Raw genomic sequence first — 26,054 nt, 5'->3', positions numbered from 1 at the left:
CCTGCATGTTGGCTGCTCCCTGCTCCCACCCAGTCTGACACAATGGTTCTCAGCTAGGGGTGACTGTGTCCCCCAGGGGACATTTGGCAATATCTGGAGACATTATTGATTGTCACACTTAGGGTGGAGGCAGCTGGCAATTCAGTGGGTAGAGGCCAGGGATGCTGCTTAACATCCTACAATGCATAGGACATCCTCCCACAACCAAGTGGCCCAAAATGTCCATAGTGCGGAGGTTGAGAAACATTGTGATAAAAGGATCTTTTAAGCACAGCTCCAAATATCTCACTCTCAAGGTGCTCAAACACCTTCTATAGCTCCCTATGGCCTACCAAGCTATCCAGCAAGGTTCCTTCATGACATTCAGGATCCTGCATTCTCCCAACCTAATTCCCACATCTCTCTTTCACACACAAACCAAGCTGGCCTGCACAGTGCTTCCCAGGCTTGACCCTAGCCATCCAACCCCGGGGCCCTTGCCCATGTTGTACTCTCCTCCATCTGTCAGCCTGTCGAATCTTCCAGCTTTCAGGCATGTATTAAATGTTCCCAGGATCCTTGGATGATCAAACCTCTGTCTCTCCTCTGTGCCCATGCCCTGGGCTTCAATTTCCCCTGGGCCATCTGCTCCCCCTGTCCATTCCAGTCACTACTTTTTGTGGGTTCTCTAAGACTCTTTGGGAAACCTGGTCTCACTCATTTCTCCCCGCCTAAGTACCCAACACAGTATGTGGTATATAGGAGGTGCTCAAACACCTCTGCCCACTGAAGTTTCAAATCCAGAAATGTCCCAAATGCAACCAGTTCAGGTCATCAGCCTTTTATTTGGACTGATTCCAATCCCTTTAGTTTCGCCCTATAATGTACTGTGATTTCCACTTTCTCTCTTTTCCCTTCATCTCAGCTCGATGCAGAAGCCTGAAATGCTCTGTCCACAATGTGAGCAGAGACAAAGATGCTACCAAGCTACCTGCTGTCCCTGCACAGACACCCCCCAACCTGCCTGGGGGCAGTCCTGCTCTTTTTTTTTTTTTAATTTATTTTGGCTGTATCCGGTCTTAGTTGTGGCAGGCGGGATCTTTCTTTGCGGCGCTGGGCTTCTCTCTAGTTGTGGCACGCGGGCTTAGTTGCATGTGGGATCTTAGTTCCCCGAACAGGGATTGAACCCGCGTCCCCTGCATCGGAAGGCGGATTCTTTACCACTGGACCACCAGGGAAGTCCCAGTCCTGCTCTTTTGCAGTTGATTTCAAATGACAAGATAAAACATTCTCAAAGCTGAAAACCTAAAAACCTCCTTAAGAAAGCCAAACACAAAAGTCGCCTATAATCTCCACCACCCAAAGAAAATGCAAAAGAGATGTAGGAACTCTTCCACTCAGAAGTGAGGGAGCTGGAATATGTATACACCACCTCCTGAGACTGAGTGCTGTTCCCAAAAGTTACCCAGAACTTCTGGCCTGCCCCACTCTCAGGAAAGTGGTCTTAAGGTTTTGGACATAAGCCCCCAGGGGACAGAGATACATCACCAGCAGGTGAAAGCTTGTCAGAGGACACTGAAAAGTCCCAGATGTTTTTGCATCTGCCTCAGGCTACACAGCGACCAACCTCCACCCCAACATGAATTCCCGCTGCATCTAGCCACCGTCCCTCATTTTCATTTGGGGATCTCTATCCCATCCCATACCACTCCCTTCCAGCTGCCGTGAACATCTGCTTTTTTGGCAAGCTAGCGTCAGAATCTCCTTCTTGTGGGTGGAGAAGCCCCTCCTTACATGAGTCTTGGTGGGAGGCTGAGTCGCTTTCTGTTGCTTGCAATTAAGAATCTTGGATGGGGTTCCTCCCAGACTCTAGGGATGAAGGTCGAGACCCAGGTCTAGGCCAATGAACAAATCTCATTCACCTGTCCGGGGAGGCTCTGCTTGTCTGATTTACCAAAATTACACACTATGTGCTGCTCAGCTCCAGTTTTTATCCACATAACAATGTGCTGAGGATGCTTCCCTGGGACAAAAAATATCAATTGGTCTCTCTTCTTAAAAACACTTCCCATACTTTAAAAAAAAATGAAAACAAAATCAAATGAACTTTTCTTGGAACGATTTGAGACACCCCTTGAGAAAGCTGGAATCCAGCGGGTATTTGCAAACCTTGGCTAGACACTCTGGGTAGATGGTAGTCAAAGGCAAACCAGAGGATCGTGCCCCACAGCTGTAGTAGCTAATCAGGACTGGTGACAGGGTGGCTACAGCTGGTCCCTGGGTCCCTGACACTAACTCCATTTCTCAAAAATGCTGCCATAACCAGGGGGCCTTTATTATTCATTTTGTACTTATAACTAAAATAGCTCCTATTTTTTGAAGAATTTCTGTGTTGGGAGATGTACCAAGAACTCAACATCCACAGTACTGAATCTTCACAGCAACTCTATGATAGCTACTATCAACAGTATTTCCATTTTAAAGGTGAGGAAGGGCTTCACTGGTGGGGCAGTGATTAAGAATCCGCCTGCCAATGCAGGTGACATGGGTTCGAGCCATGGTCGGGGAAGATCCCACATGCCACAGAGCAACTAAGCCCATGCGCCACAACTACTGAGCCTGCGCTCTAGAGCCCGCGAGCAACAACTACTGAGCCCACATGCCACAACTACTGAGCCCACATGCCACAACTACTGAAGCCCATGTGCCTAGAGACCGCGCTCTGCAACAAGAAAAGCCACCGCGATGAGAAGCCTGTGCACCGCAACAAAGAGTAGCCCCTGCTCGCCACAAATAGAGAAGGCCCACGTGCAGCAACGAAGGACCCAATGCAGCCAAAAATAAATAAATTTTAGAAAATAAATAAAGGTGAGGAAACTAAAGCTCAGAAAAACTTACCAGTAGTTTGCTGAGTGCTTACTATGTACCAGGCACTGTTCTGAGTGCCTTACACTGATTTATTTCATTCATTCCTTCAACAGATATTTGATGAGCACCTACTATGTGTCAAGCTCCATTTTAGGTGCTAGGAAGACAGCAGCAAGCAGAACAGACAAGAATCTCTGCCCTGCTGGGGCAGCTATTTTAATGGGAAAAATCGGTAAACAAGTAAACGGTTAAAAGCTATAATATGATCAATCACGTTAGGTGCTAAGGAAAAAAAAAAACATATAGCGTGGAAAAGAAGAATAGGGTGTGTGTGTTGTGAAATTTTAGTTAGGGTGGCCAGAGAAGGCTTCCCTGAGAAGGTAACTTTTGAGTAAAGACAAAAGTGAAGGAGCAAGCTATGCCGACATGTAAGAAAAGAGAGAAAAGCAACAAGGAGAAGGCCAGAGATCACCATTATTCCCATTTCACAGATGCAGAACAGAGGCCCAGAAAACAGACTTAACTCAAGGTCACACAGCAAGCAAGTGCATGCACCAGGACTAGCATCACGGACTTCTGACACTAAATCAGATAGTTCTTTTTCCACTGAGATCCCTCAGTGAGCAATTACTTGTGCCACACCTAAATTAAGATGCTTGTGAGACTGTGCCTGTCACCAAGGAGAGTTGGGAAGTGAGGCGGGCTTCCTCCCACACAGTCCTGAATCCACGTGGACACTCCCAGGCCTGTGCACACACACAGGTGTGCATGCAGGCCCTTCTGCCTCCCCAACAATGCAGGCACAAGAACAGTGTCGCTGAGGGATGTGCAACGGTTAAGCTAATAACTAAAGCTGCCCAATCGATGGTTCCTGGAGCAGATCACTGGGGAATGAGAGATTGCTACTTGTGCTGGGAAAATCCAGCTTCTCAAAGACCCAGCAAGTCCACAACCTCAACTAACAGCAACAGGTAAGATGAGCTGAGCTGGAAAGAGAGGGGTTGGGGCCTGAGAAGGGGCTGGAGCCACCAGGCACAGCTATGTGATCGTAGGCAAGTGACAGGCCCTCTCTGAGCCTCATCTATAAAACAGAGGTGGTAATACCAGTCCTTGCTCCAAATGCCACTGCAAGTCCATCCTGGTGAATGTCACAGCACATCACAAGCGGTATGGACAATTCTGACCAGGTAACACATGCCTGTGGCATAAATTCAGAGGCTACAAAAGGGTACAGAGGAGAAAGTCAACCTCCCACCCAGCCCACGTCCTCCTGCCAGGGGAAACCAACCACTGTTGGCAGTTTCTTATGAGTTCTTCTAGAAAGTTCTATACCAACAATTATTCTCACTTGCTTTTATGTGAAAAGAGCAATTTGTCTGAGGTCATCAGCTTGCAAAAGGCAGTGCTGAGACTGGAAGCCCCCATATCTATCTGACTTCACAGCCCAAGTCTCCAACCTCCGTACCACCCTGCTTCTAGCTGTTGCAGTCTCAGGAAAACTCTGGAAGACCAGTCCAAAGACAAGCAGGGTTCTGCCACAAAGAATCCCTCCACTCCCCTGGGACCAGGCCACTGCTGGCTTGGGGCTACAGCCCTCATGAGGCCAGGCCAGGGCCCCAGCTGGCCCAAGCACCACATCCTCTTCCTTAGCCACCTGGCCACAGACCAGAATTGCTGAATCTGTCCCCTTCTCCCCACTCTACCCTGTGTCCCTGGTCCACACCCTCATCACCACTCACTGGGTGGTACAGTAGACCCCTCAGCACAAGTCTCCCATTTCCTACAGCCCACTCTCCTCAGAGTGACCTTTTCTAACGCAAAACTTGAACAAGCCACTCCTTTGCTCAGACCGTTCCAGGGCTCCCCATGGCACTGCAGATAAACCCAGTCCTCCTCCCACCTAAGCCAGCCCCTGTTTACCTGCCCAGACTCCTCTTCCATCTCTCTCCCTCTTGTCACCCACTCATCTGCCACCTGGCCTTACCTGGCTCCTCTAGCATGCCAGCCTCCAGGCCTTAACCCTTGCTGCTCCCCTCCTTCCTGATGCTCTCTTCCCATTTCTCTTTACTCAGATCTTCCTTGACCACCACTGAAATGAAATGATCTTGTTATTTTTCCTCAGAGCTTCCTCATAAAACTTTGCATGCTTTATAATTATACGCCTTGTTTTTCCTTCACTGCTTGCCTCCCCTGGACCAGAATGTATACTCTATGTGGGCAGGAATCTTGTCTCTGTCAATAACAGCTTCGTCCCTGATGCCCAACGCAGTGCCTGGGACACAGTGTGGGCTCAACCGTTTGTTGAATGAATAAATAAAATGACCAGAAGCAACACCCTCCATAATGAACCTTCCATGCATTCAATCTGCTCACTGGCCCACTTCCACACCATAGTTTTGAAAATCTCAGAGGACAGGGCTGGAAATCCCAGCCCCCCCTGGTGGTAAAATGCCTTTGCCACCCCCTGGCTATCGCCGGGACTCCCTTTGTCTCCTCCCTTCTTCCGTGCTGTTACATTAAGCAAAATTTCTCCATTGGCAAATAAATGCTTTTTCCATCAATAACCATGGATGACTAAATCAAACCTTTAGCTGCTGCTCTTATCTCTTAAACAGATCCATGGATTTCCCAACTAATCAGAAGTGAATCAAACACTGCCATTTGAGGTGGGAGATAATCTGGTCAATTTCTTCCAGGAGGAGGGATCAGGGTAGGAATTTGCTTATGGCCCCCCAAAAACAAACACTCTTGTAAATAAAGGCGGCCTCCATCCTGTCTCCACAATGCTACTCTTATTGAGTGAGTCAGGTGTTTGGCTGATTAAAAATTGATCCATTTCAAAATCTAATCAACAGAATAGGATTCTTTCATACGTTATCAAGAGAGCTGCTGACATCGAAAACCAAACCTGTTATTAACCCATGAACTCCGATGACCCGCTGCTCGCTGCTCCGCGGGACCGTAAATTATTCAGCGGTCCAAGACCGGGGCTGGCGAGCCTGATGGATTTAGACGAGGGCGCAGTCCAGGGGGTTCAGGTCAATGGCGTGGCCCCATCGGTCCCTGGGGGCTGGGTTCCAGACACTCAGGGTTTTCGTATCATGACTGTGAATACATTACCCCTGTCCACCTGGGCTCTGCCATGGCTATGCCTTTGACAGAAAAGCCTGTCTCAACTTCCCAAGTAGGGAAGGCAGGCTGGCCCAGGCCTCAGGGAGCTGCAGGGCTGGGGAACGACATTATCCCTAAATCTCAAGTTAATAAATTATTTTCTTTGAACTACAGAAAAGGAAAAAATAAATAAAGACAAGGGGGAGCCTGGGTGCATTTTGCAAACAGTTAGGAACAGGCAATACAGTCAGTTCAAATATTTTACCTCCTCATGCAAGGAAGAGCTCTGTTGCAATGGGACTGTTTAAAAGAGGAGATGAAAAAAAGCCAGCCATTGGCTGTTTATGTGTCTGGCGGGACCCAGAGGGGCCATGGGCTTTCTGCCAACTTCTGGACTCTTTGACCTTGAATTAAAGCCTCATTAAGAGTCATATCTTATAAAAACAAGAGCAGAGCAAATAAAGGATTTTTTAAAAGGACACATACCCATGCCAAAGTTTCCATCCTGCTAAGCAAGCAGGAAATCCAGTGGCAGCAAAGGCTGTACTTGGCATTATTTGGGGGCCCGTATTCCACAGCTGAACTGATTAGAAAGAAGGATTTAGGAGGGAAAATGTTAAGAGTCTCAGGCAGGGTTGGAAGGAGACGGGAAACTGGGATAAGAAATCTGGACTGTCTGCCAAGTGATAAAGGGGACTGAGGCAAGTCACTTCCTTGTTCTGAACAAGGAGACCCCAGAGGAGCGTAGATGCCATCACGGGCTCCTCGGAGCAGTTTCTGGGAGAACCAGCAAGGCTTTGTGGGCTGTGCAGGCAAACAGGGTTCAAATCCCGGCTCTGCACTTCCTGGCTATGTGAGCTTGAGAAAGTGACTCAATCTCTCTCAGCCTTGGTTTTCTCATCCATCATATGGGAATAACAAAACAGCTATGTATTTTAAATTCAGCTATGTATTTTAAGGTAATCTTTCTATGGGAGGCACATGGGAATCACTCAAATGCTCAACGAGTGGCATCTGTTGTTTTTGTTGTTAATATTATTGCTATCATTATGCCAGGTGTTCTGCACTCCTTGGAGGAGTATATGATAAAGTTGGTGGTAAATCAGCACCCTCATCACCTGCACTATCCCAACCCAAATGCTGAACCTTCATAAAAATAATGATTGTGACTTTCCTCTCCAGCACACCAGGCTTTAGTGGGAACCCCAGAAAGTACCTATACAATGTGTTTAAGCTTGAAGGCCCAGGCCCTGGGTTCAAATTCCAGCTCTGCCACTTGCTGGCTATGTGACTTTGGGAAAGTGAATTTACCTCTCTGAACCTCAGCTTTCACAACTTCTAAAAACTGGGATGATTATAATATGGATCTCATGGAACTAAACTCACTTATTAGCACAGTTCCTGGCACATAGTAAACAATTAATGCTGGTTATTATCATCATCATTATTAATCAGACTCAGTTTTCTACTTGATCAAGTGATTATTTTGTTCATTTACTAGTGAAACTTGAACCTGGCAGGCGCCTCTTGCAGAGTGACCCTGGGCAACTCACTCCACCTGTCTGATTCCTAACCAAAAAGGGTAAATAATGAAAACTATAAACTCCAAAAGACAAGGCTCCCATCTGGCTTGGTAACAATACTATTCCCTCAGTCTTTAGAACAATGCCCAGGCTACAACAAGCACTTAAAGCAAGAAAGAAAAAGCACTAATTAAACATATTTGCTTGATGAGTTCTTTCCCAGAAAACGTCTGTGCCCAGCACAAGCTGTCAGCACCAAATGGACGTACAAGGAAGGTGAACACCTCCCTCCCCAAACCCAGACCCAAACTCTGAAGACCCCCTTGTTGCTAGAGGAAGCACCTGGCCCACACCAGCCTAAACGGCTGGACACTTTGGCTCTGCCCCAGAGAGCATGCAGGAGGTCAGAGAGAGGCTGTCTCCCCAGCCAACAAACTCTTACAGACCACCAGGAATCCTCTCTTAAATAATAATATATTTATAAATCCAAGGCCCCTTCTGACCTCTTCTCAAAGCAAAAGCATCCTCTGAAGGCCCCGGGACATGATCATATTGATCTTGTCTGGGCTGTAATTTTGTGGCTTTGAGTTGAGCAGACAGGGTCGGCCTGCCCAGCTGGCTGTGGCCTGGTGGCTCCGGGGTGCCCAACAGCAGCTGGGATGAAAAAGAAATCAGATCTATCCTCCAAAGTTGGGGAGAGCAGCTGCTGCAGGCCAGGCTAAGGGCGGGGACAGGAGCTGCTGGCGGACATCTCCTCCTGCCCTCAGGCCTGGCCTGGCAGCCTCTGAAGGCCCACAGGAACAGAATGAATGGACCATGAGTCCCTGAGGCTCTGGTCAGGCAGGGACATAGCGAGGGGTGCAGTTCTGAGTCCAGGCCCTGCCCCTTGGCCAGGTTGGACCTTACCTGGCCAGATGGTGGAGTCTCAGGAGGCCACAGGCCTGGGCCCAAGGGGCACTGTGCCCCCAACAGCGACAGTCAGAACCTGGCAGACACTTTGAGCTGAGACAAGCTCTCAGGCCAGCCAGGCCCTCCCTGCTGCTGAGGCTGCCGTCTACTGTTTACCCGCCGCCTGTTTTCCTCATGATAGGGCTTCCAAGAAGTGCAGAAATAAATCAATGCAGCTGGTCCTGGTGCCCACTGCCCCCACCTTTCTCTCCCGCTGCCAAAGTTCAGCGCCGCCTCCTATAAAGCTGGGGGGGGTGGCTCTGAGCTGGGCTGAGGGGCAGCCGGAAGTAAAGACCCCACCCCAGTCCCCTGCCCAGGCTGGAGGCCTTGAGCAGAAGTGTCCCAGGAAAGGCCAGTCAAGGCCAACCCTTATCTTCACCCACAGGAGAGAAGTGACCAGGCAGGGAGCAGCAAGGAAGAGTCTTCCCTGCCCCACCTTCCACACAGCACATCACAAACACAGCAGAGTAGGAGTTCACCCTAAAGTCTTGGCTCTGAGTCACCTGGGGCCTTGGTTAAAAATTCAGAGTCTCAACCCAGCCTTGGGGACTCAGTTTCAAGAGATCTAGGTGGGGGCCAGGACTGGGCACTTTAACAAGCCCCTAGGTGATTCAGCTAAGGAGCCAATTTCAGGAAACCGTGTTTGTGTGCTAAGATGCAACTTCCAGAATGCTCATCACTGCGACGCTCAGAAGAGAAAAGAACTGGAATTAAGAGGATAGCTAGATAAAATACAGGACACCCAGATCAATTTGAATTCAGATAAACAACAAATATTTTTCAGTATAAAAATCTCAAATACTGCATGGGATATACTTATATTAAAAATTAATTGTTGTTTATCTGAAATTCAAATTTAACTAGGCATTATTATCATTTTTTAGATTTTGCAAACTCTGGCAGCCCAAACTGAAAACAATTTACCATTCCACACCAAAGAACTACTGACATAAACCACAACTCATCCACATAAGAGAATATTTATGGCCACTAAAATGGATAGTAGCAGTCAACACAGCACTTGCCACACGCCAGGCCCTCTTCCACATGCCTCACATTAATGAATTCATGTAATCTCCAAATAACAGAGGCCAGCACCATTATTGTTCCTGTTTGACAGAAGAGAAAACTGAGGCACAAAGAGGTGAAGTCACTCAGCCAAAGCCACACAGCTACAGAGAGGCAGAGCCACGGGTTAAACTAAAGGAAGTCAGATTCCAGTGTTAAGTACAGATTTAATCACTTTACTGCTCTGTAATGGAAGAATAAATGATAAAAGACACGCTAGACCATGTAATCTAGCATAAGGTAGAATAATACTTACACCTGATTTCATTCCATAAAATTTATATATAAATTATAAATAAAGGCATTAGAAATGGTTAGAAGGTCACACACAGCTGGCCGAAGTACAAACTGGTACAATCACTTTGGAAAAATACCTGGCATATACTATACTGAAGCTATGCAAATAACTCCCTGTAACCCAGTAATCCATTCCCTGATATATACCGTGGGTCTCCACCAGAGGCGATTTTGTCTACCCCTGAGGGGACATTGGGCAATCCCTGGGGACCCTTTGGACTGTCACAACTTGGGGGATGCTACTGGCACCTAGTGGGCAGAGGCCAGGGATGCTACTAAACATCCTCCAATGCTCAGGACAGCCCTCACCACAAAGAACCATCCAGTCCTAAATGTCAACTGTGCCAAGATCAAGAAACCCTGATTTATACTCAAGAAAAACACATGCACCCGTTCACCCAAGAGACACTCGGGAACCAGTGTTCCTAGAAGTGCCGTTGGTAGGAGCCCCAAATTGGAAGCCACCCAAATGCCCATCAACAGGAGAAAGGATGAATAAATTGTGGTCTCCTCACACAGCAGAATGCTAGATGGGAACGGGAATGAATGAACTGCAGCTACACACAACAACGTGGGTGAATCTCAAGAACATAACGTTGGTGAAAGAAGCCAGACGCAAAAGAGCACATGCTAGGTGATTCCTTTTACATAAAGCTCACAAACAGGCAAAACTAACGCGTGCTGTTAGGAGTCAGGAGGGGTCACCCCTGGGGCATGGGCTGGCAGTGATAGGAGGGGCTTGATGGGGCTTCTGGGGTGGGGGACAGGGATGTTCTTAATCTGAGTGATGGTTCCATGTTTGTGACAAGTCGTTGAGCTGAACACATATGATCCATGTCCTTTTCTGTATGTTTGTTACAAAAAGTCTAAAGAAATCGTGATAAAAGATTTATCTCAGAAGCGGGTGATTTTTATTTTTGCTTATTTGTTCTTTCTACAATTTCCACATTGAACATGTCTTAATGAATGAGGTCAACAGCAAATATGTTTGTTTATTCATCAAAAATTTGCTGACCCCTGCGATGTCATCCTTAGCATGGGGCCCTTGGGGTGGCAGTGCGGGGAGGTGAGGGCATCCCTGCCCTCAGGGAGCTCACAGTCTTGGTGGGGGTAGGGAGAGGATGTAACTATTGTACAACCCAGGTCTGGGCCACAGCCAGCCAGCAGTCGGGTATTTCATCTGTCCAGCACAGCATTTTAATCAAGTTGATTTCCCTGCTGCAGGGCCAGATATCCTCAGCTGTCCAGCACCCCTGCTCGCCTACCAACCTTCCTCCTGCTTACCCAGAGCTGAATCCATCATTGATGTTACCTGCCTGCCCCTGTGCTCATGGAAGTTTGCCATTCCCCGAATTAGATACTGCAATCAGCACTGTACTATGATAGGAAGATGGACAAAGGATTATAGGAACAAAGGAAACAAAAAATGTATAGGGATGAAGAGGCTGGGGGCTTGGGGGACTTGCTTTTGACAGGAACACAAACACACATGGACAAAATACCGCTACATAAATAAGTGACCAACCTTGGGGTTGAGGAGTTATCAACCAAGAAGTCTTAAAGAGAGGTGATGGGCCATTAGAGAAGGTCAACCAGGGTGAATCTGGAGAAGTGAGCAGCAGCTAAACCTTACTGAGCACTTACTATGTGCCAGGCAGCATGCTAAGGAAGTGCTTTACCTGTATTGTCTTCACTAAACCCAACGACCCCATTGGACAAATGGGAAAACTGAGGCTCAGAGAAGTGACAGGGTTGGCTCACTCAGGACGGCAGAGCTGGGATTTGAACTCATACCGAGCCTGACTCCAGAGCTATGTTCTTAATCATGAGATTCCCCCCTCCCCTCCCACAGGAGAGCCACAGTGGCACCATCAGCACCCCTTCTCCTCTCCTCTCAGGGGTCTGCCTGGAGCTACCAGACCCCTGAGGAGGCACACAAGTCAGGAAAGAAGGGAACAGAGTTGAACTGGGAAAGGCAGAGCAGGTAGCTACAAAGCACTGCTGCGGGGCCCTGCTGGGAACGCAGTTGAAAATACCAGCTGCTCCAACCAGCATCGCCTTTAATCTCTTCAGAAAATGGATGCTGCTCCTGGGTCCCCGGAGAGCCCAAAGTTTGGGCTGAAGGCTTTCTGGAAAAAAGCTGTTGCTGGCATCTCCACAGTCACCCCGTGTGACGTCTGACACTCCACCGCAGCACTGGCTGACAAGCGTCTTCAAAGGATAGAAATCGGCAGCTTTGCAGTCTTTTCATACAGATGTCATTCACCCACAGGAAGCGCTCTCCCCGTGCATTGTGAGAGTTATTTTGGTTTAAGGAAGCCAACCCCAGAGCAAATCCAAGAAAGAAATCAAAGAAAGGGAGGGAAAAAGAGCAACTCTGGCAAAAATGAGAAAAAGTGGCATTTGGGTAAACTGCACACAAAACAATCTTTTCCAAGATGATCTTTTTTGAGATCAAGGATGAGGGGGGAGAACTGTGCTGAATGTCAGCAGGTGTGGTGGGCTCAGGAAGATGTATGGGGCTTTGTGGGTGTCTGCGGGCCATGTTTAAATGGTAGGCAAAACCCATTCTCAATGAGCCAGACTTGCTGGGCTTACATGTGACTGGGGAGGAGGGTAGGTGATCCCTGCTAAGGGGTCCCCACGGGCTTCTCTGGAGAGAATCTGAAACCCAAAGGGAGAGAACATCCCACATCTCCTGATGCTCCACGTGGGAGCTTATTTCTCTGGGTGGTTTACTGACACAACTGTGGCTGAGGCACTGCCCAGCCCCTCTCTGAAAGTTCCTGTGGAAAGGGTACGTTCAAAACCCCGAAGGCAGGACTTCCCTGGTGGCACAGTGGTTAAGAATCCGCCTGCCAATGCAGGGAACACAGCTTTGATCCCTAGTCCGGGAAGATCCCACATGCCGTGGAGAAACTAAGCCCGTGCGCCACAACTACTGAGCCCGCGTGCTGCAACTACTGAAGCCTGTGTGCCTAGAGCCTGTGCTCCGCAACAAGAGAAGCCATCGCAATGAGAAGCCCACGCACCACAACGAAGAGTAGCCCCCGCTTGCCGCAACTAGATAAAGCCCGCACACAGGAATGAAGACCCAATGCAGCCAAAAAAATTAAAAAAAAACAAAAACAAAAACGAAGGCAGTGCAATTCTGCCCAGAGCTGTGTCCTGGCACACCGTGTGGCCTCCCTCTGTCCCCTCCTCCTCTGCATGATGTTTTTCAAACAACAGGGTACATCCTGCACCACCTGGCATGTCTGCACCAGGCCAGGTGGCAGATGTGGCATGTGTCTGGTTCACCTTGTAGAAATTTGGCCATGCAGAATGGACTGGCCGAGAGTTTCCAGAACGCTGTGTAGGGAGAACTGTTTTGGGGGTATTTCTGATTGTAGGTGGTAAAAATTTAATCAAAGAGCTTAACCCCCCCCACCCAAAAAAATCCAAAAAACAAACACAAACAAACAAAAACAACAAAGTGGGCTCCCGTAAATAAACTATTAAGAGACAGAGAAGGTGGCCTCGGGATGATTCAACCAGGGTCTGTCTCTTTCCATATCTTGACTCAGTCTCTCGTTACAGGCTGGTTTTGCTCTGTCCCCATGAGGCTGTCTGCAACCCCAGCTACAGGCAGCTGAGCTTCGTTCTTGAAGCATCTCACCTAGAGAGAAAAGACACACTCCCCTCTACGCTTCAACTGAAAAATCATGGGGACACTCTAATTGGCCCAGCTTGAGTCATGCGATGTCCGCTTGAGTCATGTGACCAATCACCTTAGCCAGGGGGATGGAGTACTATGACTGGCAGCTCCCCTTCCTCTCTGGGTTGAGTCACATGACTGAGGGGAGGAGGTAGGAAGCAAGATAAGGCCACCACAGGAATGGTGAGGTGCAGGGGTATATCTGCTACATGCTGAGCAATGGTATCTGGCTGCTGCCCGATTTTGTCATCCCCTGAGCGCCCAGCCTGACTTCTCCTAGTCCATTATCATGAGAGACAGACTCACAACAGCCATTTGGATCACAATCCATTGGGCACTCATCAGGTACCAGGCGCTCTGCCAAGTGCCTTCCATGAATAATCTCATTGGATCCTTAGAGCAACCCTCTGTCATCCCATCTTACAGTCGGAGAAGCTGATGCTCAGAGAGGTACAGGGGCTCACCCAGGATCACACAGCTTGTAAGACGAAGAACGGGTTGTTGAAACTGACTCTAGTAGACTTCAAAGCTAGTGTTTTTTTTTTTTACTGAAGTATAGTTGATTCACAACGTTGTGTTAATTTATACTGTACAGCAAAGTGATTCTGTTATACATATATATATATACATTCTTTTTCATATTCTTTTCCATTATGATTTATCACAGGATATTGAATATAGTTCCCTGTGCTATATAGCAGGACCTTGTTGTTTATGCATTCTCTATATAATAGTTTGCATGTGCTAATCCCAAACTCCCAATCCATCCCTCCCCCACTCCTCCTCCCCCTTGGCCACCACAAGTCTGTTCTCTATGTCTTTGAGTCTGTTTCTGTTTCATAGATAAGTTCATCTGTGTCATATTTTAGATTCCACATATAAGTGATATTGTATGGTATTTGTCTTTTTCTTACTTCACTTAGAATGATAATCTCTAGGTCCATTCATATTGCTGCAAATGGAATTATTTCCTTCTTGTTCGTCGCTGAGTAGTATTCCATTGTATATATGTACCACATCTTCTTTATCCATTCATCTGTAGATGGACATTTAGGTTGCTTCCATGTCTTAGCTACTGTAAATAGTGCTACAATGAACATTGAGGTGCATGTATCTTTTCGAATTATAGTTTTGTCCAGATATATGCCTAAGAGTGGGATTGCAGGATCATACAGCTACTCTATTTTTAGTTTTTTGAGGAACCTCCATACTATTTTCCATAGTGACTGTACCAATTTACATTCCCACCAACAGTGTAGGAGAGTTCCCTTTTCTCCACACCCTCTCCAGCATTTGTTATTTTTAGACTTTTTAATGATGGCCATTCTGACTGGTGTGAGGTAGTACCTCATTATAGTATTGATTTGCATTTCTCTAATAATTCAAAGTTAATGTTCTTAATACTGACCTCATTCTGACCCCCAGAGGAAAACACTTAAAGGAGTCAAGCTCCCCTAGAGAGGCACAAGGGGATTTACATGCTGGGATAGAGGAAGGTCCCCAGGTACAGTGACCACAGAATGGCAACCTCTAGCACAGAGATACTTGTCACCTGTACAGAGCTAAACTCCATTCATCACTCACCCAGGGCCTGGCACCAGTGGGTACTCAACAAATGTTGGCTGAACTGGATCCAAGCCCTGGGAAAAGTTAGGATGGAGAGACTCCCCAGGGGGGTATTTGGATGCTGGTCTCTGTGACCAGGGAGTGACACTCCCTGTGACCAGGGAGTGACAAAGTAGGCCCTGACTCCAGGGCAAGTGACAAGTGTCATATCACATGAGAAGCAGAGGAGCTGCCAGACATTCTAAAGAAGAATCCCTAAAGGAGAAACTCAACCTTCCACTACATTGAAAGGAGTTTCTGTCTAGCATTATGGGAGACAAGATAACCTGAAAATGCTTACACTACAAAACACCCAGAAATAATGGATAAAATATACCAACATCCTTTGAATACACAGGTCAGTTCAGTAAGAAAGTAAGAGAAGTTCTCAAGGGTCATAACTAAAGACGAAACAAAATCAAGCTGCTAAGTATGTGAACTGATACTTCAGTGCCCTTGGCAATGAAACGGTGGAACAGGTGCCCATCTTAGTAGTCCAGAGCCCTTCACCCTCAGTGAGAGTGGGTCAGAACACGTCTATCCACTAACACAAAAAGAAAAGAACAGTAGAATTTGATCTATCTGGCCCTGCCTCTAGACTGGAAAACCAAAAAGTAGTCTTCCCTGGTAATTCATAACCACAGGTCTGCCCTCACATGGGTTTGGAGGTCAATTTTATACTACCCTTCAAGTTCTCAGACTTGTGTATACCAGCACCACCTGGATACACAGATTGCTGGGCTCCACCCCCAGAATTCCTAATTCAGAAGATCTGGAATGGGGCCCAAGAATTTTCATGTCTAAGTTCTCAGGTGCTTTTGGTCCAGGGACCACACTTTGAGAACTACTACTGTCAGCCAAGCAACTGGCATTTAAAAAATTCATTCTCTCTAGTAATACCCCTGGACATTAAGCAAAAGCAAATACAAAATCTCTCTAGAGCAGGAGCGAGCAAACTATGACCTGTGGGTCCAAATCCCACCCACCTACAGGCCAAATCCAGCCACACCCATTAGGTTACTTACTTCTGGCTGCTTTTGTTGCACAACAGTGGGAGCTGAGTTGTATCAGAGACCACAGCCTGCAAAGCTAAGAATATTTGTGTCTAGCCTTTTACAGAATATAGCTGGCCAACTTCTACGCTAGAGGTAACCCAGGCCACAGAAAATTACCAGAGATTCAATCCTACTATAGATGAGCTTTCAATCCAAAATTACAAAACACCTGGGGAAACAGTCTACTCTGTGTGAGAATCAATACACACAACTAGCAAGATCAGATCTAAGAACTTCAGATAAAGGAATTATTACACACAGACTATAAACATAACAGAGGGGCAGAGCCTACCCTTAGCAACTCTTAGGTCTTCAATCAAGTGGGGTCTACTGTGTGCCAAGCTTTGGGCCAAGTGTTTTACATGGTCCAAATCCTTTTCACATGAAGAACTCCACACCAAGTATGAGATCGAGGCTGAAAGATATCTCTTCACTTGCCTAACTTTATACAGCAAATAAGAAAGAGAGCCAGGACGAAACCCAGTTCTAGAAGGTTCTAGAGCCTATAACTCACTTCCACTCCACAACAGGGTGATCTACAGTAGGGATTGGGAGCTCTTAACTTGGAGTACCTAGCTAAATATGGAGGACCCAACAACCCCCTGAAACTACAATATATGCAAAATGCTATGTGTCTCTAGCATAGAGAGGATCCATAGCTTTCATCAGATTCTCAGAGTTGAAGAAGCCCAGAGATAGATCCAAATGCAAACCTTCTTTCCACACCATACCAGAACCCTGTTAATAACTAACATTTCTTGTGCACAATGCCAAGCACCATTTGAACTTTGTAAAAATATCCTTGTTTAAATCCCACACAATCCTATGAGGAAGTACTTTTATCATCCCCATTTTAAAGATGAGAAAACTGAGGCCACAAAGGGGTCAAGTAACTTGCCTGGGGTCCCACAATTAACAAGTGGCAGAACAGGGACCTCAGAGTGGAATCTACTCACCTGCACACTTAACTCCTGCCACACTGCCTCCTGCTGCCTGTAGTAAGCAGCCCTCCAGTTCTGAAAGCAATCACTTGTCTATACACATTTGGAGGGGTCTTTCCTGTCTACCCTGGAGCCATTTCTACATGCACAAAAAACAAGAGGGTACTTCTACCCTCATTTCAGAGCAAATCTCCTTCCTAATCCCAATCTTCATGTCCAGAAGAATATTTCAATGCCAGTCAGACATGAACAGGACACTTCTTGGACTGTGAGCATTCCCCTGTCCCCCACCACCTTGCCTGGCGCCGGCCTAGACACCAACTACCTACTTGGCTGCTGTCTTGCTCATCGCCAAAACACACATTTACCCTATTTTTCAGAATGAGCAATATTTACTCAACAGCCCAGAATGGTTCACATGGAACTATTAAACCCCACTGCCTCAGTCTGCAGCTTGGAGCGCGATAATGAATCAGTATTTTGGAGCGATTACGATGCTAATAAGAATGTGTGAGGCACAGAATATCACTGTGCAGGGGCAGCCGCCAAATCCCCTGCCTCCCAACCTCTCTCTTGGGCATTCCACCATTCCAGAAACCAGCCTGCCTGAGAACCTCCAGCACCCCGCACCCCACACCCCCAGGTGGGCCATGCCTGAGTTATCGGAACACAAAGCAGATGAGAAACAGAAGCCTACCGTTTTGCAGAGGGCGGGCCCCGCTATGCCAGCCCTTGTCCAGGATGTGGACAGCAACGGTGGCCCCCTCCTGACGGCCCTGAAGGCCCCAGAGCCCCCTATTCTGGCGGGGTCTAGAGTTTCAGCACAGCATTTCACAGACTCAAACACACACAAATATTGGAGAAAAAATACTTGCTCCCTCAGGCTGCATGCCTGAAGCAATGCTGGATTTGGTGTTCTTGGGTTGTTGGGTTTTTTTTTTTGATCTTTCTCTTTTCACAAGCCCCTAGGTAAGTAATAACTGGCAGAAAGGAAGCATATATTTGAACGTGGTAAGGCCCTCCCCCGCCCCCTCCCCATCTGCCCAGGAAAAACGGCTCTATTCCTGTCCCTACCTTGACCTGCTCCATCCTACAGACTGATGAATTTTCTGGATGCCTGGAAAGGCCAGGCATGCACTTTCCAGCCAGGGGACAGTGGTGGGTACATCTGAGTCTCCTTGTCTAGCCACTTCTCCCACCCTAGGCTCCAGGCCCTCAAACCCCTCCAATTCTCCTCTTTCACCCCTCCAAGGCCCCCTTCACCCAGTTACGGTTCCCCTCTGTTTCAGGATAAAGACCTCAGCAGGGCCTACAAGCCCCATCTGAGCCAACCCTGTCTACCCTCCCCAGTCACACCCTACCTCTCTGCCCCTCACTCTATGCTCCAGTAACACTGGCCATATTTCACTTCCCAGAACCAGAGGTGTATCTTCCCACCCCAGGACCTTTGCATGTGTTGCTCCCTTCCTCTGCCTGGATGACCACAGCCTCTCTTCACTTGGCTAACTCAGGAGTCCTTCCTTAACTTCCAGATTAAATCTGTTACACCATATCATCATTCCTAGCTCATTTCCTCCACAGCCCTTCACAGGGTTTGCAATTTCAAGTATGTGTGATTATTTGATTAATGTCAGTCTCTTTAGGGATTTCACTTCTAAACACCGTGGAGACCATCAGGGCAGAGAGCATGTCTGTGTTGATCACTAGGGCATCACTAGGGCATAGCCTGCGACCTGGCACATAGTAGGTGCTGGATAAATACAGATGACTGATTGGCTGAACGAATAAATCCCTGAGCCCCAGCCCCTCCCCTCCTCTGCTTCCGTAACTGGCTGTTTCTTCACTGAGCTGGACCCCATAGCTTTTCAGGCCTTTTCTACATGGCCCTGTCTTATCTACTGCAAAGTGTCACGTTCACACTCAAGCACCAGATAAATATTTAATCACAATAAAATGTTCATGGACCCTCAACCAGAATGGCCCTGTGCCCTTCCCTTGGCTTGGTTGAGTGTGTGTGTGTGTGTATGTGTTTGTACACATCTATATTTCCACACAAGAGTCTTCAACAGAAATGTACACCCCAGCACAGGCAGAAAAACACATACATGTGAATGTGTCCATCACATTCATTCAGCACAAATTAAGTGAGAACCCACTGCATGCCAGGCACGAGTGTTGGGGGAAGAACAGTGAATAAAACAGACCCGTTAGGGGCCACACAAGAGCCTGCTATGTGTTAGTCCCAAGTTAAATGCTTCAGCAAATTCACTCAACTAATCCCAACAATACTTCCTGTGAGAGAGGCATTGAGGGTCCCCATTTCACAGACAAAGAAGCTGAGGCACAGAGCAGAAAGCACTGGCCTGAAGTTTCATTGATAGGGGCAGAATTTGAACCCAGGTCTACCTGACTTTGGAGCCAGGTTCTTGGCCTTGAGAAAAGGGCCAAAGACATAGAACCAGAAATACAACTTTTTTCCATCACCCCAGTGTTTTAAAAGCAAAAACACCTAGAGATGCCCAGGGACATGGTCTGGCTGAGGGGAGAGTGATCCATTCACTTCAGGGAATATTAGGCCAGTAAAACACTTGTTCTGAAGACAGCAAAATGATGTGGAAAAGGCCAATGTCAGTATTAAGTGAAAAGACCACGAAACAGAATCAACCATGGTTCTGATGGCAAACCAGGAAGAGTATATGGAAGCACACTGAAGTGCTAAGCGGGCTGGGTTATTGGCATCTCCTTCCCCTTCTTTTCTCTTTTTAAAACCCTCCACGTGGCAACATGGCTTTCATAAGACAAAATTAATTTTTAAAATCCCTTCTTTTCCTTTCAGTCGTGGGATTCCCTGATAATCCTTCTGTGGCCAACGCCTTCCTCCCTACCCCACAACCCAAAAAGCTTTCCTCAGCTCCTCTGGTCCCCGAACAACTCAGGAATGAAAATAGGTAGGAAAAAGAAGGCAGAGCAAAGGAAGCCACGGTGTTGCTATGTGCAGGGATTCTCGGGATGCAGAACTGGGAAGATGTGTGTGTATGTGTGCGTGCGCGCGCGTGGGCGCGCCAGTGAGTATATGTGCACGTGTGTGCATGTGACTGCATGTGCATGTGCCTGTGGCTGAGGATGCCACGGGCCTGTGGCTCTCCAAGCAGTCTCACCAATCAGAGCCTGGCCTCCACATAGCCACAGTGGGGAAAATTGCCGAAGCCACCCCAAGAAAGGGGCAGCAGGGAGGGCATCCCAAGGCAGAGAAATAGCAGGTGTCACCACTTGCTCTCTTTCTAAGGTCTCGAGCTCTTCTTGGAGGAAACATAACTGTCATTTCCCTTCATCTTTATCACTGACACCTGGCCATCTAGAGGATTAATTTGATAATAGGGGGGAAGGGGGAGCAGGCATTAAGCCTCTCTCTCTGCTTCTGAAGGCAGCCGCAGCAGCCTAACTCTCTCCCTGGCTCTCAGAGCAGCAGCCTTGTCTTGTCCACACTTTACAGAGGCCATGGGCTCCAAGAGAACCTTCCAGAGTGGGCTGGACCAGAATGGTCCTGAGGGAAGTGTAATTTGCTCCTCTCAGTACCTTCAAACCAAATTCAACCCCTGCTTCCCAATGGGGTCCCGAAAGTTTAGCAGTTGCTCCCCCAAACTTTCCAGGAGTAACGAAAGTGTTGTGCCACCAACAGATGTTTATCGAGCATCTAAGATGTGCCACGCCCTGTGCCTGTGACAAGAGTCAACAAGACAGACACAAATGCTGCCCTCATGGGTCTTAAAATAAAAAAACAAGGCAAGCAATCACAATGAACTGTGATGTAATAATGATAGGGGCAGCCCCCTGATCCGGCCAGGAGGTTCAGGAAAGCCTCCCAGATTAGAGATGTAAAGGATGAGAGAAATCTGTCAGGTAGAGCGATGGCAAGGGAGTTCCTGAAAGGGGGAACAGCATATGCAAAGGTCTGGAGATAAGAAAGCATAAGGCATTTGTGGACCTCATAATAATTAATTCTGGCTGGGGGAACTGGCGGCAAGGAAGTGTAGTAAGAGATGGAATGGTGGAGGTAGGTGAGGATGGGAGGCGGTGATCACGACAGGCCTGGTAAGCCAAGGTAAAAGGACTTCATCCCCTAAGCAGTAGGGAGCCACTGAAAGTTTTTAAGTGGAGGAGAGGGTGTGGTGACCTGATTTCACTTTTTTACAAAGCTCACTCAAGGCAGAGTTCAGGGTCTTCAACTCTTGGTTTTGACCTCAGAATCAAGCAAGGGCATCTCCATTTGACCTAAGTCACTGCCACCTCTCTGCCATGATTTCCTGGGGATGCATGCCTTCTATACAGAGTCCTGTGACCTGCCAAAAAGACCACATGAGTTGGGATTGAGGCCTGGGGTTCATACCCTACACATCATCTCTCCAACCCTCAGTCTTCCCATCTGAGAAACAGAGAAAAGACTCAACCTTCCTCCTCCAACTGGGAGGATTAAATGAGTGCATACCTGTCAGGGGCTCATCACAGCGCTTGCTGCTGGGAAAGCACTTCATAAATAAGCTATTGAAATGTTTCTTTTCACCCGTTTAGAGCCCCCTTAAGCACTGGGACAGACTTGGAGACCCAGGGCCCACAGGTCCAATTTGATATTTATGAATAGGCAAACCTGTTGTGTGCCCAGCATTTAATTACTTTCAATTTCTTCCCTGCATTTACATCTTAAAAGAATGTTCACAAAACCCAGGTTTCTGGCTTCTCTTGAAAACCCGAACCATCTGCTTAAACCCACTGCAGCACGGCCCCTCAAGCACCCCTGAAGGCATGACCAACATCTTCCACCCGAGCTCCAACTGTCAGACCAGCTGGGGGGTGACTTCAAGGTGGGGAGTTTCCCAGAGCTCAGGGCGAAAGATGCTAAATCTGGGTAGGGCGCAGGCAGGGGAGGGAGGGGCTGCCTGGCAAAGACCACCCTCTGACAAAAAGGCCCCCCCCCACTTGCTGTCCCCAACCCACCTACTCTTTGGTAACATCCCTTCCAAGTTATCCCTCCCTTCCTCCAATATCTAAGGAGCTTTGCCCTCAAAAATTAAAAAAAAAAAAATTCCAGCTCTATGCTGTGGCCCTCAAGGCCCTGTATGATCTGACTCCTGCCATCTCTTAACTTCACCTGCCACCTCCCCACCTCTAGGAGGCAGAAAGCTAAGACTAGGGGATCCAGCAAAGTAAGAAGAGGTTGGAAATAACTTGCCCCATTTTGCAGATTGGGATAACTGAGGCATAAATAGGGTCCTCGCTGGAATCCAAAAGGTCCAGGAATCAGCCAGTAGTCCTACTCCCTTCACTACCAGGGCTCGGCTATCTCTGCCTAGCAGCCCCTCAACAGAGGGGCCCTGGCCTTATCAGGACACTTTCAGGGCATGGTCCTCTCCCACCCACAACCCACCATGCTCAGTGGAGGTCTGCATATTTTTTTCAGAAACAAGGTTCCAGAAATGGAAAAGTAACCCTCCTGCCCCAAAAACCCTGCAGAGGGGCCTCCTCAGCTTATGAGCCGCCTCTCCAGCTGGTCAGCGTGGCAGGTGCCATTATCTGCAAGGATGGAGCAAAACGTCCCCTTGGGCCCCACTCTCTCAGCTGCCCTCCCTCTACCTTCTCTTGTACCTGCAGTTTGAGAATTGCTCTGTCCCTGTCTCTCTCTCTGCTCCTCTACTGTGTTCCCCCTTCCTCCCCAGCCAGGGAAATGGGGGTAAAAAATCTCCCAAGATCCCCAATTTAAAATAAAGTCAGATCCTTTTCTCTCCCCTTTCTCACTACCTAATGACCACACTTGTGTGAAGTTGATGCTCTACATAACGAAAAGAGAGGCCTCCTTGGAGAGGGTACAATCAGACAATTTTTAAGATCACGGAGCATTAGACCATTCCCAACTGGGTTTACTAATCAAACAGCCAAATCCTTCATAACCAGCCAATCCCTACAGGGCAATTAAATCCTTCCCCTTTAAAACACTTGCCACACTGTCTGGGGACAGAAAGAAAAATTTGCAAAATTCATTTGATAAATTAGCTAGGGAAAAGAAAGGAGTGAATCAAGCTTTGTTCTTTTCATTTTTTTTTAATTATGGAATTCACAATGCCTGAATAATGTTTAATAAGAACTATGAAAATTCCTAACAGTATTACAACACAACACAAAAGAATTAACCTGGTTACCGTGAAAAATTGCATATTTAATTAAGAACAGAGAGTTCAAAACTATCCAGAGATTTCAAAAGTGCTGTTGCCTGAGGGGCCAAATTACATGCTTCCAGGGCTGCTAACGGAGTTAGCGCGTTCAGTCATTACCCAGGCGTTCCCATTAAGTGACTCTGGGCAGATGACATCAAATTCATTTCAAAAGCACCAGGAACTGAAGCATTCACTTGGGTAGTTTAAGGGAAAGCAACTATCCTGCTGGTACAAATCAGACCCCTTGTTGATAAAGGCAATAATTAAAGAATAATGTTAATTAGCTGCTTTTATTTGAAGGAAAGTATGGTAGTTGGAGCGCTTCCAGGCTGTTGAGGTGGGAGTCGCTCTTTCTGGAAGAAGGGGAGGCTGCTGGTGAGAATGGGGAGCCTGAGGGCCCACAGAAAAAGAGAAAGATGGCAGGCGCTGGGGGGGCCAAGACAGGGCCAGGTAAGGAGGATGCTGGCCTGGGCTGCTGGAGGCCTGGGTACCCATGTTGGAATCAGCCTGGTCACCCCAAGGCCTTCGACAGGGCAGCTTGGAAAGCAAGGGAAGATGGTACTGCCAGTATCTTGGGCACTGTCACCATCAGGTCCACTTCCATCATGGCGGACTCTGGCCAATGCAGATCTCCCTGTTCAGCTACTCCCTGTCATGCCCACTCCCCTCATTAAGCCATCTCTGTCACACCCACTCCTCTCACACAACTTCCTGTCACACCTACTCCCCACTTGGCCACTTCCTGTCATACCCACTTCCCTCATACAGCCTCCTCTCTCTCTTCATGGTTTGTCACACTCAGCGCTGAATCACCACCACCATCCTTACTATAGCAGACTGTTTTCCCAAAGACAGCCACCACAATATCTCTCATGCTCTTCCTGCACTATGACCTTGACCTTGACACTCCTTCCATCGAGGGAGGATTTGAACCTGGTCCTTTGTAACTGCTCTTTGAAACTGGGTGGTCCTTTGTAACTGCCTTGACCAACAGAGAAGATGGAAATGACATTAGTGACTTCCAAGGCTAGATCATGAAAACCCCTTCACTTCACCTCGCTCTCTTCAGGACACTCACCCTTGGAATCCAGCCAACATGCTGTGAGGAAGCCCAAAGTAGTCCACACAGAGAGACCACATGGAGAGGGTACATGTTGGTGTTCCGACTGGTAGCTGAGGTCCCAGCTGACAGCCAGCATCAACTACTAGATGTGTGACTTGTCGAGTTACCCCCAAACTTTGAATCTTTCCAACTGAAGCCCCAGATATCACGGAGTGATTCAGCTGTGCTCTGTCCTAATTCCTGACTCAGATTCTGACTCACAGTATAGATAATTGTTTCACCTAGTAAGTTTTGGGGTGGTTTGTTACACAGCAGTAAACGACTGATACATTAACACAAAGTCACGCATTTTAAGAACTGCCCTCATCCCCAACATCTCTCTTTCCTCACAGACCCACTGAAGAGGCCCAGCGTGAGAAACAGATTGGTGGATCTGACCACCAGTGACAAGAACTTCTCCCGAAGAAAGCAATAATTAGCCTCTACCTAATGCCTCTTTAGTCAGCTCTCAATAGCCCCCAAGGCCCACAAGCGCTGGCTGTGTGCGGCGACAGGAAGGACTAAAGCAAACCACAGGGTCTAGTGTGGAGGGGAGAGAACACAGGAAGCACCGTAGTGTGGAAGACAAACTGAGACCCCAACGCAACTGAGGGCTCTTCCAGGACCCACGGCTGGTTCACGGCAGAGCCAGGCTCTGATCCACCTGACTCCAGGGAAGTGGTTTGATTCTCATTAGCAAGGCGCTTAATTAGGGCAGCTCATCAGTATATCCCAGAGAAACAAATTATGCTCTGGCCCAAAGCCACTTACCTGTTAGCAGCTGGGCCAGCCCCAACCCACCAAAGGGGCCATCCTAGGTAGGACGCAAGGGAATGTGCACTGATGGGGCAGCTGGGCCAGCTCTAGGGGCTCGGGGACTGGGAACTGGGGGAGCTGCCTTTCCTGGAGCACCCCACCGTGGAAGCCAAGTGGGAAGCAGGAGTGGGTCTGGGTTTCTCTCCTCCCCGCTCTGGGGAGGCAGAAGTCCTCACCCACCACGAGATGCCAAGATGTTCTGCTCTGCTCAGAGAGTCATTTTTTCCCAGAGATGAATTTCACAAAGTAGGCCATGGGCCGAGGGACCAACCCGCTTGCTTGAAGAGGCTGAGGAGAATACCCTTCCAGGGACAGTGCTAGTTCAGAGAGGCTCAAGGCTGCTGGCCCAAGGGGCCCAGGGTCCAGCAACCCCAGGAGGTGAAGGGCAGAAAATAGGCCTGGCTCCTCCCAGAGTACCTGCATGGTCACCAGCTCTGACCTCGGCTCCTGGGACCCTGACACCCCAGCTGCTTATCAGCGCCCACTCCCGGGAATCCTGGCCCATGCCTGCACTCCTGCCAGCTGGCACTGTTCACTGCGAGCAAGACACCATCACGTTAAGACCTTTACAAGGCAAACCTGCATATACAGTAGCCCCTTCCCAGTTGTACAGTCTCTGCTTTGGATATTCACAGAAGTAACAAGAGGCAGGAGAGCCTACAAACACAGGAGGATCTCTAGAATCAGACTGCCTGACTCTGCTGAGTAAACCTGGGCCAGTCACTTGACCTCTTTGTGCCTCAGCTTTCTCCTTTGCAAAATGGTAGTATTAATAGTGTCTACATCATAGAGCTGTTATGGGAATTAAATCATTTAAATGATGGTATTTAGGGAGCAC

The 26,054-nt window shown here is 48.0% G+C and overlaps 1 protein-coding gene across 4 annotated transcripts in view; it reads right to left on the bottom strand.

The window, feature by feature from the left end:
* CUX2 (cut like homeobox 2) overlaps positions 1 to 26,054 on the bottom strand; it is a 261,050-nt gene that overhangs the window by 217,574 nt on the left and 17,422 nt on the right. The window contains exon 1 of one of the 4 annotated variants that reach the window (XM_060028047.1): positions 8,388 to 8,485. The exons of 2 other annotated variants lie outside the window; for them this stretch is intronic. The gene's annotated coding sequence lies outside the window, so the exon portion shown is untranslated. Of the gene's footprint in view, positions 1 to 5,755; positions 6,049 to 8,387; positions 8,486 to 26,054 lie in introns of those variants that run through there. One more of the 4 variants, XM_060028046.1, reaches the window with a different exon arrangement.

The sequence above is a fragment of the Delphinus delphis genome, chromosome 13 (genome assembly GCF_949987515.2).
Source record: "Delphinus delphis chromosome 13, mDelDel1.2, whole genome shotgun sequence".
NCBI lineage: Eukaryota > Metazoa > Chordata > Mammalia > Artiodactyla > Delphinidae > Delphinus > Delphinus delphis.
This window is presented reverse-complemented; position numbering and strand designations above follow the sequence as displayed.